Source organism: Lissotriton vulgaris, chromosome 3_1 (genome assembly GCF_964263255.1).
Source record: "Lissotriton vulgaris chromosome 3_1, aLisVul1.2, whole genome shotgun sequence".
Classification (NCBI taxonomy): domain Eukaryota; kingdom Metazoa; phylum Chordata; class Amphibia; order Caudata; family Salamandridae; genus Lissotriton; species Lissotriton vulgaris.
This window is the reverse complement of record NC_141689.1, coordinates 1,730,086,151-1,730,101,636: the sequence shown is the minus strand read 5'-3', so window position 1 is coordinate 1,730,101,636 and position 15,486 is coordinate 1,730,086,151.

Here is a 15,486-nt window from a genome sequence, read left to right as displayed (position 1 = left end):
CATAACAACATTACACCAGCCTCTAGCACACATATTATTACAATGCATTTTTATGTGATGATTTATCTCGCATTTCTTCTGTCAGAGATACTTCATGTGTAATTCTTTATGCATAATCGTTCATTGATTTCATATGCAATACCTGTTGAATGATTATTATGCTTTAAACTACGTACAGTACCTAAATTCCATGTATTACAAGTACGCCTATTTCGAATGCATTTTATGTATTTTGGGGTGGGCTATGTTACACAATGTTACACATGCATCTAATTGCTTAGTTTTAGTAATTTTGATGGACATGAATTCGTGGAGTGGGTGTCATGTGCTTATCTAGGTTCCTGATCGATACTGTGACCTTATGCCCCTATTCGGCTATAAAGCCCTTTTTATTCCCTATATTGGCATAACCGTTCAAGTACGATTTTCTGAAAAGTCATCTCTGGCCTCACACGAGCAAAGCCACAGAGCCACATTCCAGCATGACTCTCTGCTACTTCCTTTGCGACCAATTAGTGCAATGACAGAGCAGCAGTCACTATCTGATATTCCTAGATAACACTCCGAGTTCTTCAACAAGATAAAAACTTAGCAAACCTGGAAATCCCCGCTTGCTATGTTTTGATTAGTAATAGAACTCTAATGAGCAACTGATAGCTGCCACTTCCTAGTGACATCTTTAATTGACGTCTTATGTCCAGCAAACTTGCGTCAAACCCGGCACCTGTCAGGTATAAATATTACCAACGTTGCCTTAAGCAATGAGCGTTGCGTTGCCTGTTGCTGATGCCAGCTGCCTGCATGACCAGTGTTGGTAAAAACTAGCACTCTGTCGCTGCAGCCTGCTATCCTGTGGTGGTGAAGCTACTGATTACCATTATCGCCGCTACAGCGCGAACTGTGGTTCAGTACGCTTGAGGAGCCGTGCAGCCGTCCTCTGCGAAGACATCCAGCCCAGCTGCCCGCGGACGCTGTCACCCCTCCTTCCTCCCGACGCGCTGAGAGAAGCCGCTGCATTTCTCGTGCAGAGAAATCCAGTCCCGGCGCTTCCGGTTCACCCTCGCAGGTGACTGGGATATCGAGAGAGACCCCTGAAGGAGATACCAATCCTCCATCATTCTATTCAGAGGTATGGTGTTGACTAAACCCTTAGAAGAGAATTCTTGAAACAAACCTTGGCAAAACCAACTTAACTTAAGCTACTTACTTACTCCCCTTCTCACGTGTTAGGCTTAGGTCAGGCACACCGGGGTAGGCTTAGTTAGAAGCACCAGTTGAGTATGTTAGCCTAATGTATATATGACTGTATATATGTTTTATTACTTTTAAACCATTGTATGGCTAAGAAACCATATCAATGCTTTTACAGTTCTATTTCGCAATTCTTATCTTACTGTACGTACTTTTTATAATAACAGTTATTGCAATTGTGGCAATACATTTCTCTTGTATGAGAAGAAAGACTGTTCAATAAATGTTAACCTTTATTGATACACGCCCGTCTCTCTATTCTCTACATATTGTGAAAGTAAACTGCACCAGACTGACTGAGTGAAATCTATGTCTATTGTTTCACACGACCCTAGAGATCGACTCTTGATCTGAGGAGCAAAGTTGTCATGTTGCACGGTTGTTGGAAAACTGAATCCCTTCTTGTCTGTGCCAAGGAAGCTGATCACTTCCTATGCAGAGAAGAAAGTTTCCAGTGACCTCTGAGCTAGTTGGTAACACAACCCAATTAAGTTTAGCATAGTCAGTGGAGGCCTGGAATATCCGCAGTTCCACGTCGATACTACTGTTTATGTTATTCCAATGCGCAGGGCCTAGTGGGAAACTAGGAACTACACTACAAGTAGACCGATCTAAACAGATGTCATAGCTACTCTCCTCTGCCTGAACAACTCCAATCGCTTCGAATTTTCGTAATGACTGTCCTGCAATATTTCTACCCTTATTTCTCTTTCCCAAAAGAGTTCTCCACTTGCCTCGCCTTGTGCCACTTGTATGCCCTTATCATCCATGCCAAGATAATAACCCAGATCACGATTATTATTGGCTTCAAGATGTATGAAAGATTCCAGTCTCTAAGTTGCAAACCAACTTCCAACAGCATCCAATCCTTTTCCAATCTTATCCCAAACCCTTTCAGCTTCTAGATCCTGTATCTCATGATGTATATCAGTGGTGATATTAATATATCCCCTCAGATATTTACTTCTATCAAGAATATAAGTGCAACAGACCCCGCCTTCCTTTGCCGGTAACACATCTAAAGGAAGATGTTTCGGCATCACCATCACCCTTATCAAAACCATCTCCCCATCTATGAGTAGCAAAGACAGACATGTGTTGACAGACAACTTATCCACAATAGTGTACAGCCTTCTAATCTTGATGTCAGTCAATGCTACTACTACACTAGGTATCATCGCTCCAAATATATCTCCTAAGGCTTTACCAGCACTCAGTCCATGATTCTCTCTTCTTTCCAACCTTCTCTCCAAACCCTCCACGTGATAGATCTTTCGAAATGTGACTGCCACATAACCATACCATTTGCTCGGCAGCCAAACAGAATTGCATTCTTTCCGCACACAAAATATACTTCAGGCACCATTCGAACCTGACTGTTTCCAAAACGTCTTTCAACGACCAGAGAAATATGATGACACACACTCTTTCCCACAAATACAGTGTCATAATGGCTCTGAACTTGACGTATGCTAAGCTTGCCTCCTTTTTCCTGATCTAAAGCTATAGGACCATAACTTCCTTTAGCCTTGTGAGCTAACTCCTCCTTGGTCCACTCAGAATTTTTCTCCTTGTTATCAAACTTAACGACTAACGATCTATGTTTAGCTTCTACTTGATCTTTTAATTTCTCACTTATGTCTGTTAACATGCAAGTCAGGTTATCTATATCTATGCGCCTAAGCGGTGTCTAATGTTTCAGTGGGTGCCAAATAATTTTCCATTATCTCTATTTGCTTATAGTAGTCATATTTGTTCAGATGTTTATAGACTGGTATTTCTGAAAGTACCACATAGTAGTTTTAGAAGTATAACTCATAATGGCCTTTTCCATAAAACATACTAAGAAGTAAACTACAATTACTGCCATATGTGAAGGGTAGGTGGTGGAAGTGAATCCCCTCCTCAACCAAAGCAGGTCATTGCATGCACACAGAACAATCTCTCACTGCCATATTATGAATGTACTCATGCAGCAACTTAGCATAAGCATTCAGCATTTTGTCACCTTTGGACAGACCTACTTGAAGGAAGGGACTAGTTTGCTCTAATAAGCCTTTTTCTGATCCTAATGTACCCTCTTTTCAGGTGGCAGTGGCAGGTATGGGTGTCACATGTTCCCCCACCTGTGTCCCTCACCTTTGTGTATGCTTAAAATGACTACAGCTATTACAGCTATTACTATGATTACTCCTACGATGAGTGTACCTATAATACATTTGTGCCTACGATCTGAATTTCCAGACTCCATGTTCAAAATGGCTTTGATTGCAGCTCGTAGGAGGATCAACACAGGGGGTCTCTTGTCTTTGAGCAACCTTTTCTTTAAAGCCTTGGAAAGTTGTTTTTCGACAGTCTCTTATATTTTATTTACACAACTTTGAAGACTTCCCTAGCCCTCTTTATTTTTCTAGATGAAAGTCCCTAATTTTATCATCTTCCACTCGGGCCGAGGTTATCTTCTTTTAAGCCACTTATTTACAGGTCAAAATTCACCTTACACCCCTTATGAAATCAGAGCCAAGCCCCTCAATGACTCATTGTAACAGTTCAGCCCTCAATGCTACAATCACTTGAGGAGACTGTGGTGCTCGAAAGCTTGGGAACTCAGGGGCATATTATCAAGGGTGGCATTAGGCAATTTTCGCCGCTTTGGCTGCCGTTTTTGGCCGCTAAGCGGCGATAATAAAATCGCCCTATCAGCAAGCTGTCGCTAACAGCAGTTAGCGACAACTTGTAGGCAATAGCGAGTGGTTTAGGCCCGCTTTGCTTGTCAGCGATATTTATGGCTAATGACATGCAAAGTGGGGGTACCCAACCTGTTAGCGACTGCAAGCACTCGCTAACATCGCTATCGCCTATTATCAACACATGCGCAGCGATGGGAATATTCGCGCTAAGCACGAATATCTCCAAGAACTAACACCTGCTCAGACCAGTTCTTATTAGAACAACATGGACAAGAGACCTCCAGCATGTACAGGTCAAGGATGATCCCCTGTCACCTGGTCGTTGGATGCTAACAACAGGTCGTTGTTTTAAGAAACCCCTCACCCACCTACCTGGTAGGTGGCATGCTTCATCATCGGGGCCCAGCTGGATCACTGAGTGCAATCCAGCTGTGCTGCAACGCCTGTCTACAGCAGAGCGGGCTTTCTTGTGAAAGTGAAAGTGCTATGTGTAGTGAATTTATATGTTAAAAATGCCTGTAGGGAATGCCCTTTTAAAAGTTTTAACGGAAGGGTCCTATGGCATGGGTAAAAACATAGGCGGGATATATTGGAGGTAAAGGTGGGCCTCTATATCCCTTTTAGTAAGTGTAGGTCGACTAGTTTCAGCCTTCTACGTTACTCATGAAGATTTCTTCAGGACCGTAAGAGTGAGTGGTCAAAAATGCTTAACTGGCCACTGTGGTGTATGTCATATCAGCGCGCACCCTAAAGCGCGCTGTGTATGTAGTGGATCAGCATACTCACAGATCCTGCACGTAAAGTATCTGAAAAGAAAACAGTAAAATTGCCAAGCATATCATCATAATCAGAATCGCTTATATAGTGCATGTGGTAAGCGAACATTGTCCAGATGGTGATACCTGCTTATTTCATACAACAAATATGTCCGGGGTGGGTGATGCATGCATGGGAACACTGTAAAGAACCTTGCGTGGCTACAATGTGCCAAGGTGGGGTTTTACAAACTTATCATGAATGTTACATGTTCCTATTGTGCCTATAACTATAACTATAACTATGGCACATCCTGTGTTTAGGTAGTCTATACTACTATTATAAAGAGAGAACTGTGTCCTTTGAGCCAGGTAAACTTGAAAAGTACACCACCAATCAAAACACCCAAGACATCTTTGAAAACCTCAGGGCAAGCAGAAGGACATAGGCTATAAAAAATAAAAAATATACGTTGTTTAAAAAATTTAGAAATAAAAATAAAGTAGTCCCTTGCAAGTAGCGCCGGCCACGACGTCTGCGTGATGGCATCATTTGCGCTCCCAACACTTCCTGAACACTTCCTGAAATGGCGGCGAAGATCACGACCTGCTGGGAGGACTGCCGCGCCCCTGCTTGCTGCTGGGCGAAGTGGCGGCCTGTGCGGGCGGGTCGCCTGGATCGGGACCGGCGGCTGAGGTAAGGATCCGGCTCTCCGGGACACGGGCGGGAGGGGGCTGGGCCGGGCGGGAGCGGGCCGGGCTGGGAGGGGGCCGGGCCGGGGCGGGATGTTGGCCATGAACAATGGCGGCTGAGGTAAGGCGCAGGCTCCGGGACACAGACAATGTCGTGGCGGGCGGGGGCCGGGGCGGGAGTGCACGCAAGCCTCAAATGCTGCCCCCAGACCCTTTCTGCCCCAGGCAACGCTGGGGCGGGCTGCTAGTAATATACTAAAAAGACATTTATACTTTCAGAAGAGTGAAATATGGCGCATGATTTAGGTTGAGAATCCATATAACATGTCCAAAGACAGACAGGACTAACAACACTTAACATAAAATAGACGCTCACATTATCTTTACAAGTGTCTGGATCCAAGGATCCCGTCACATGTTGATTTACTAGGGGACCCTGTGAATATGTTTAAAAGCACAGGTCTTAATAGTTAATATTTTTGGCGGCAGTGAAACAACGTTAGATAGTAGTATTGTAATACCGAGGTTCAGATGCCTAGAATAGGTACAAACTGCCCGAAAGTGGCGTTGGGGTAAATTACTCATGTTTGTCTCCTCTAGCGGCAATCAGTTACCTAGTTCGTGGATCAGGGCCCGAAGACTGAAGGGTTGCGGGTACTGCTTGGTATTGAAACGCTTGGAGGGCGCGTCATCGCGTGTCCGCGAGACACGTGGGTTAAAAAGCTATACCGCTAACTAGGAAGGACGTGGCAGCTAATGGAGGAACAGCGCATGCGTGAATGGGATCTACAACGCTGTAAATTTATTAAGTCACTTGTATGGACACATAATGAGCAAGAACGTGGGAATAACATTGACTGGAGTGCACACGAGTTACCTAATAGATTAGTGGGAACTCGTGACAGTACCACTGTGAATGCTGATACTTAATATTAAAGGCGGTGAGACTTAAATAAGCAGATGGCATAGGACCACGCTAGAAAAGGCAAGGAAAAACCACGGTTACCCTGTATAAGGCACCACCACCTCCTTTCTGGTCACAGTTATAAATAATACCTGGCAATATCATTATAGGTGTCCCTTTTACCGGTAGTAAGGGTACGAAGCGGTGACTTAATTCGGCTATTAGAGGTCGCAAACCTGGCGGCAAGGATTATAAGACAGTGGTAGTCTTGCAAGGGGGTCTGTGGAAAACCATCTAGTTGGTGAAAGCCCTGCAGGTATGGCCATTTCCCCACCATACTGGCTAAAGTAAAGTTTACGTGCCATGGGGGAGGTAATCATGTATGTTTGATACTAATTCAAATGTCGGAAGCTAGAACACATTTATCTACAGGTGGCTTTAAAGCAGACAGGTACCCTTTGAGTATGGTTAGGGTCTTTGTATTGAGTTCCAGGCAACATTGTCGTTGAGGCCTGTTACGTGGGTCTGGAGTCTGTACACCCACCGTTGTTCTTTCTGCAAGAGAGCATTTTGTAAGTTGTTTGTATTGCTCTCTAGTTGCTCTATGACTACCCATGTCATATCATTTGTGGTGTGACCTACAGTGAGGAAGTGATCAGTTAGTTTAGTGGTGTTGCGCTTACACCGGACCAGTTCTTAGCCATTATATCCAATGGGAGTTGGATATAATGGCTAAGACCATGTTAGCGATAATGCATGAATATCGCTGTATTCTCAGCGATATTCAAGGATTTTGCCCCTATCGCCGGGAATTTTATCGCTTTTGAGAAAAACTTTGCTAATAGCACGTTATCTCAGCGATAAAATCCCGTGATGCGCGGCGATAAAAAAATTGCTGCTAACCCTACATATCGCTATTTGTTGATAATATGCACCTCAATGTCTTCCAAAATCAGAGTTCGTAACCACTCAACCTTGGTGGGAAAGGCACAGCCAATGACAGAAGTGCATTAACCTCCATTCCAGAAACCTTCAGCAAAATCTCGAACCATCCTCTCCCTGGCATATGTAACCAGATAAGTACACAAGGGAGAGAAATATTTGCAACACTGCACCCGAGTTCTCCAGGACCTTCTCACACATTCTGTGGTTTGCTCAGCTTCACTCAGACCAGGATCCAAAGATTTACTTAATGGTGCAAATTCTCCTTCTGATGCAAGTCTCAGATTTCTCATCTTTTGTCTCAAAGGCCAGGTTTCACCTGCAGCATCCCTCCTCCTCGAATGCTCACGACCACGTGTTACACCAGTCTCTTCCGCCGAGTCAGACTCTATAGCACTCGCAATGTTGCTGTCTCCCTCAGAGTCTATACCAGGGTCTTGTGTATCTTGAGCCCCCTCAGATCGATCTGATTTTCATCCTGCCTCTTCAGGAACCTCCACATCTTGGTTTTATCTCTCCAGAGACCCTTCAATCATAACTGCAAATACATCTGGTAGAGGAGCTGTTTCATTGGAGGGACCTGTGACTCATCAGGTAAGGGAAGCATGGATCTAGTTCAGTATTCCACCATACTTCACAGCAGTGTTTGTTAGCAGTATCACTTGGTATGGCCCAGACCACTAAGAGTCAAGACAGGTTTTATTCACATGTTTTCTGATAAGTACTAACCCTGGGCGTAATTTGCGTAGCAGCACTACACGTAGCTTCACATAATGTACGTTGAACTTCACGTAGTACACATAGTCTGCGTAGCGTAGCTGATGACACTGTGTACTTGTCTGCACTGTGAAAAAATTGCAAATGCATCCTGCACAATGCCAGTTATGATAAAACAAATATTGCTATTATTTGCTAAAGTGCATATTGTGCTTTCACAAAAGTGAAACTGAAAAATTAGCACGCAGTGAGAGAGGTGATGATTTTGGGATCCCCCCTAACCTAGGGGGAGTACCAAACAGATGCCTTCAAAACAAAAAAGCGCATCCTATTGAATGATTTGGTGGTGGTCCCATCCTCTTAGGACCGCCCTAAGCACAGATATTGGCAAAAAATCATTCCCAACCAAAGGCCCTGCAAAGCATTATGGGATGAGATTAGCAGTGTGCAGTGAATATTATATATATATTAAGAGCTGCAGTTCAACTGGTGGTTACTAGATGTCCCTCACAAGTCAAATGCAAATGCTTGATGAAAAGGTTTCAATGGTTTTGCATTTGACTCGTGAGGGACATCTAGTAACGACTAGTGGAACTGCAGCTTGATGTAAGAATAATTCAATGCTTTGCATTTGACTCGTGAGGGACATCTAGTAACCACTAGCTGAATTGCAGCTCTTTGTAGAATTATTTTGATATTGGATACTATAATACTCACTTCCCACTGCTAATCTTGTCCCATAATGCTTTGCAGGGCCTTTGGTTGGGATTATTTTTTTGCCAATAACTGTGCTTGGGGTGGTCCCAAAAGGATGAGACCACCACTGAAGTTCAACAAAATGTGCTTTTTGTTTATGCTCTTTGTGTTCAAGGCATCTGCCTGGTCCTCCCCCTAGGTTAGGGGGGACTCCAAAATCATCAGCTCTCTCATTGCCTAATATTTTCACTTTACAAGTTCACTTTTTTTAATTGGTTATATACTTTTAAGCACGTAACATTGCTTTTTCAAAGCATCTGATGATGTTGTTGATTTAGATGCTACGCTGCGTGATTAAGCGCAGTTTTGGTACCTGGAATTTGCGAAGTGTGAATTAGTACAAACTTTGCATGTTCAGTTAGTGTAGTGTAGTATTATGACCAGGGGTAATAAGCACCCAGTCCCCTGGGCACAGGATACAGGTCGTGACAGAGGTCCTTTGAAGTCTGTGCAGTCGCTGCTTCAACCTGATGAAACACAGAACGATCCATATCAGCCAATTCTTTACAATAGTCAAGTATGAAATCATCTGTGATGTTTCCTAAGGCAGCACTCAGCACAGCAGGCAAATGCATTGCTCTTCCCATCAATATCTCATGAGGGACAACCCAGTTTCCTGGCAAGAATACTGTGCAAACTCATTAGCACCAACGGCAATTCATTAGGCCACTTCAGATATATTGAGGCAGACACCTTTGCTAGCTTCGATTTCTAGGTGCCATTTTGATCTGCTCAACCATTGCTGATGCCTCCGGCCTGTAAATACAATATCTTCTTGATCCACACTCCAAGCACAAAAGCTTTATGACTTTGTTATGAACATGTGTTTCTCTATCAGAGTTCAATGTAGTTGGATATCCGAATCTAGAAATGAGTTCCCTCAACAATAAATTTGCTACTGTGAGACTATCACACCTTTTAGTCGGGTAAGCTTCCACCCATCAAGAAAAGATGTACAAAACCACTGGAGTGTATCTTAACCCATTACACACACGGTTCTCAAAAACGTCCATCTGGATCCGAGTAACGGGACCCCCTGACCTACCAATGTGACTCAGAGCAAGAACAGTCTTTTTCCCAAAATTAATTTGTTGATATGTAACACACCAATGACACAAAGCTTCTGCAATGGGACAAAATCTCGGATTGTACCAAGTCTGTCGAAACAGTATCACCATTGAATATCTTCCTGTATGAGCTGCTGAATGAATCTGCCTTGCCATTGGTTGTAACAAACAATCTGGCAATACAGCCCTGCCATTAACTGCCACCCTCTGTTATTTTCTGCTTTCTCACAACCTGTTCTGATGCAACCTGCTTCCTCCTTGTCTGTAGCTTCCATTTGCAAACGTCTCCTTTCATCCCATGTTTCAGCAACAGCTAGCATCATGCTGAGGTTGGCATTTTCTGTACTCTTGCCAGTCTATTCCCCATTGAAAATAAATAAATGAATAACACAGAAACAAGCAACTTCATCTGCTTACCTATTTCCAGTAGTGACAAAATCATCTCCCCTTCCAGGGCTGTGCATAAAAAGACAAAGGAGAGCCACTTCTCCTAGCAATTGCCAAGCTTCCAGCACTTGTTTCACATATTCCCCATTCTTGATCGGAAAACCTGATGATGTTAGAATCCTTCTCTGCGACCATAGCTGTCCAAAGTCATGAACCACACCAAAACCATACTAGCTATCAGTAAAGATGGTAACTCAGATATGCTCAGAAACTCAACATGCATAGGTCAAGGCAATGATTCCAGCCACTGGTACTGAGAGTACTCCTTTTAAACAAGCAGCTTCCACCACTCCAGGAAATGTTAGGAAACGCTGCTCTCAAATTACCTTCATTGTCTCTTAAGCATGAACCATCAACAAAAAGGACATAATCAGGATCAGGCAATGGCTGACCGACAATGTCAGGTCTCTGTTGTGTGCAATCAATCAATTAACCCTTTTAGAGCGCACTACATACCCGTGAGGGTCTCAAGGCACTGGGGAGGGGAGGGGGGGGGCCTCTTCTGATCAAACAGCCAGGTCTTGAGAAGTCTCCTGAAGGTCAGCAGGTCTTAGGTCTGTCATAGGCTCAATGGGATGGTGTTCCAGGTCTTGGCGGCGAGGTGGGAGAAAGATCTCCCGCCAGTGGTTGTTCTTCGGATGCACGGGACGTTGGTGAGTGCGAGGTCGGCGGAGCGGAGCTGGCGGTTAGGGATGTAGAAGGAAAGTTGTCTGTTGAGGTAGGTTGGGCCAGTTTTGTGGAGTGCCTTTTGTGCATAGATGAAGAGCTTGAAGGATATCCTCTTGTTGACGGGCAGCCAGTGCAGGTTTCTCAGGTGGGGGTGATGTGGCTGTGGCGTGGATTATCGAGGATCAGTCGTGCCGAGGCCTTTCGGATGCGTTGCAGTCGTTTGATGAGCTTGGTTGGGCCTCCTGCGTAGAAGGCGTTTCCATAGTCAAGTCTGCTGCTGACGCGGGCCTGGGTGACTGTTCTTCTTGTATCTGTTGGGGTCCACCTGTAGATCTTGCGGAGCATGCTGAGGCTGTTGAAGCAGGAGGAGGAGACGGCATTGACTTGCTTGGTCATGGAGAGCATTGAGTTGAGGATGATTCCCATGTTGCGTGTGTGGTCGGTGGGTGTCGGGGCTGCCTCCAGTGCCGTTGGCCTCCAGGAGTCGTCCCAGGCTGATGGGTTGGAGCCGAGTATGAGAACCTCCATTTTGTACGAGTTCAGCTTCAGTCCGCTGATCTTCATCCAGTCCGCGACGGCCTTCATTTCTTCATGGAGGTTGGCTTTGGCGGTGATGGGGTCCTTGGTGAGGGAGAGGATCAGTTGAGTGTTGTCGGCGTAGGAGATTATGTTGAGGTTGCGCTGTTGGGTGACGTGTGCGAGCAGGGCCATGTAAATGATGAACAGTGTTGGGCTGAGGGAGGATCCCTGGGGTACTTCGCAGATGATCTTGGATGCTCTGGAATGGAAAGCGGGAGGTGGACGCTCTGGGTTCTGCAGGAGTGGAAGGAGGTGGCCCTTGCCAGGGTTTTGTCTTGGATCCCTACGGTGTGGAGGCGTACGTGTAGTGTGTGGTGGCAGACGGTGTCGAAGGTGGTGGAGAGGTCAAAAAGGATGAGGGCTGCGGTCCTCACCGTTGTGCAGCATGGTCCTTATGTCGTCAGTGGCAGCGATGAGGGAGTTTCGGTGCTGTGGTTGCTGCGGAACCCTGACTGAGAAGGGTCCAGGATTTCGTTTTCATCAAGGTATTGGGTTAGCTGTCTGTTGATGATCTTCTCGATGACTTTGGCTGGAAACGGGAGCAGAGAGATGGGCTGGAAGTACTCTAGGGTCTGCCTTGGGTTTTTTGAGTAGGGCTTTGATCTCGGCGTGTTTTCAGCTCTCTAAGAAGGTTGCGGTCTCGAGGGAGAGATTGATGACGTTGCGCATGTGGGGTGCGATGGAGCTGCTGGCTTTGTTGAAGATGTGGTGTGGGTATGGGTCTGACAGGGAGCCGGAGTGGACTGTGCTCATGTTCTTGATGGTGTCATCGATGCTCACACTGGCCCAGGCTAGCAGGGGGTCATGGTCGATGGTGTACAGAGGGTCTCTTGTGTTGCTGTCTGTTGGGGCTGTCTGGGTGATGAAGCTGTCGTGGATGTCTGCTATCTTGCGGCGGAAAAAAGGGATGAGGGAGTCGCACAGGGCTTGCGACGGTGGTATGTCGTTGGTGTTGGAGCTGGGGTTGGAGAGTTCTTTCACGATGTTGAAGAGCTCCTTGCTGTTGTGTGCGTTGTTGTCGAGGCAGTCTTTGAAGGAGATCCTCATGGTAGTCCTGATGAGGTGATGGTGGTTACGGGTGGCTTCCATGTGGGCTGCATGGCTGTCTGGAGTCTGTTCGCTGTGCCATTTCTTCTCTAGTTTTTGGCAGGCTCGCTTGGAGGCTAGTAGTTCTGGGGTGAACCAGCTGGCCCTCTTGCTGGTGTCTCTGTGGGGGGTTTCTTCAGCGGGCCCAGGGTGTTGGGGAAGTCGTCGATCCAGCATGTGAGGTTGTGGGCAGCATCATTGATGTCGGAGGATTCGGTTGGTGGGCTAAGAGCGATGTTTGCTTGTAGTTGGTCTTCTGCGATTTTTCTCCAGTTGCGGCGAGGGATCTGTTGGGTGCGGTGGTGTGTGGTGAGTTTCGGGAAGGAGAAGTGGATGAAGCGGTGGTCAGTCCAGAGGAGTTTGATGGTGTGGCTGAAGGAGACGTGGGGGCTAGCGGAGAAGTGGGGTCAAGTGTTTGGCCAGCAAAGTGGGTAGGTGTTGTGACAAGTTGCCTCAGTCCGAGGTTGGTGAGGTTATCGATCAGGGTTGTCGAGTTGCTGTTGTTGTTGTTCTCAAGGTGAAAGTTCAGGTCTCTGAGGAGGATGTAGTCAGTGAAGGTCAGGGCGTGCTGACAAATTCGGCGATGGAGTCGCTGAACTGAGGTCAGGGTCCGGGGGGTCTGTAGACGAGGGTGCCTCTGAGGGTGGAGTTGGGGGTCTGTGTGGATCTGGAAAGGCATGTGTTCAGCGGTGCTGAGAGTGTTCTCGGTGCTGGTTGAGACCCTGATGCTGTTCTTCTGGATGATAGCGATTCCTCCTCCGACTCCGTTGGTGTGGTCTCTGTGGGTGACCTTGTAGCCATCTGGATGGCTATGGTGATGTCGGGTGCAGAGGAGTCTTCATCCATGTCTCTGTCAGGAAGGCGATGTTTGGGGATGATGTGCCAAGCAGGTCCCAGAGCTCGACGGCGTGTTTGCGGGTGTTCAGTAGGATGCATCGGAGGTGGTTGAGGTCTTTCTTGGCTGGTTGCTTGGCTGCTCTGAGGCTGCTGTATCTGCAGTTCTGGCAGGTGAAGGGGCCTTGCGTGCCTTTCGGGGCAGCCTTGAAGCAGGTGTGGGTCTGTCCAGGGTTGAGAGCATAGAGTGTCCTGGCATCTTAGTGGTGGTGGTCATCGTGGAGGGTGCGGGGCCAGGGGTTCTGGAGCTGGGTGCGGCCCGGGCGTGGACTGGTGCAGACGGGCTTGCCTTAGGCCATGCAGCGCCCGCCATATATGGGGATGTGGGAGGGAGGAGCAGCTGGGAGGCAGAGGCAGGGGCAGCAAAAGGGAAGTGAGGGGGTGGGGCCGCAGGGGACTCAGCAGCGGGAATGGGAGCGGCGAGGGCACCAAGGCAGCTGGGTACAATCAGGGGCAGCGAGGGGGAACAGAAGGCAAGGAAACGAGCACAATCAGGGGAGCAAAAGGCAAGAAAACGGGCACAATCAGGGAACAGGAGGCAAGAAAACCGGCACAAATCAGGGGCAGCGAGGGGGAGCAGAAGGCGGGAAACAAGCACAAATCAGGGGAGCAGAAGGAGAGAAAACAAGCACAATCAGGGAGCAGAAGGCAAGACAACGGGCACAGATAAGAATACAGGCACAGGGGGGAGACCAGCACTAGCGGTCCCAGACAACAGAAGGCAGTATGGGCTGTGTAGGGAAGACAGACAGACAGCGACAGTGAGACAAACCTAAGGCCTACCGCTGGCCACCCGGGATGAGGTGCAGGTGGGGGGAGGATGGCCTCAACTTCTACAGCAGCGGCAGCTGGGGCAGGGTCAGGACGCACAGGCGGAACTGTGTGGTGGGGAAGCAACCTACCAGCAAGGTGCAAAGCTCAGTGACATCCAAACAGCCAATGGTCTTCACATTCTTCCCCTTCAACATTTGGAACAGGCATCAAGGTAGCAGGATTAACACAGAACAGTGCTACAGGGTGAGATTCTATGCAGCTGCTCATACCTTGTCAATCTGTTATTTGTCAAATGCTGTGTTTTGGATACTTATCATCAGGAGCTCAACTGAATGTGGTACATATACTGTAAGAAGATGGCCCATCACAATGCTTTCACATCATTTAATACTGACACCTTTTGCAGCAATGGATTTGAGACAGGATCTAATGTCGCTGAGAAATAGGCCACTGGTCTACGGGCACCCCCATGTGTCTGGGTGAGTACAGAAAGAACTCAACCGTTCCCGCTTGTGACAGAATAATGATAATGCTTTGTTGTAATCAGGCATTCTGAAAGATGAAGCCTACCACAGGCACTCCATCAACTCCAGGAAGTCAAGCAAACAGTTACTATCCCATGGCACTGGATCGCACGCAGCCTTGTGGTTCAGCATCTGCAAAGGCCTTGCCTGAAAGGAGAAATTAGGAATTCACTGTCAGCAGTAGCCAACCATTCCTAAGAACATCCTGACCTCTTTCTGTGTACTGGGCAGATTCATTTTCATGATCGCCTCCACTCGTTCTGGTGACACCTTCCTCGTTTTTTTTTTCGATTTGGTCACCCAAATACTGCATTTCAATCAGGCAATACTGAAGCTTACTCAGAGACACCTTATGACCATTGTCAGCCAGATGGGTCAGTAAAACGATAGCATCATCACTGCAAGCCTTCCACATTTCAGACGCAATTGATATACTGGATGGCACTAAGTTTTGAGGCAGAATCAAGCTCTCAAGTTTTTTTTTTAGTACCTCATTGAATATGGATGGATTTTAGTATAACCTTGAGGGATACAACTTCATGTTAAGACATGATTCTCCAGTAGGAGAGCAAATAAAAATTGGCTTACATCATGCAATGGAATAGAGAGAAATGTATGTCAGAGGTCAATCACTGTGAACCCTTCAGCTTCACAAGGAATCTGAAATAGGATCACAGAAGAATTTGGTACCACAGAACAACATGGAATCATTATGTTAATGACCTTCCGTATGTCTTG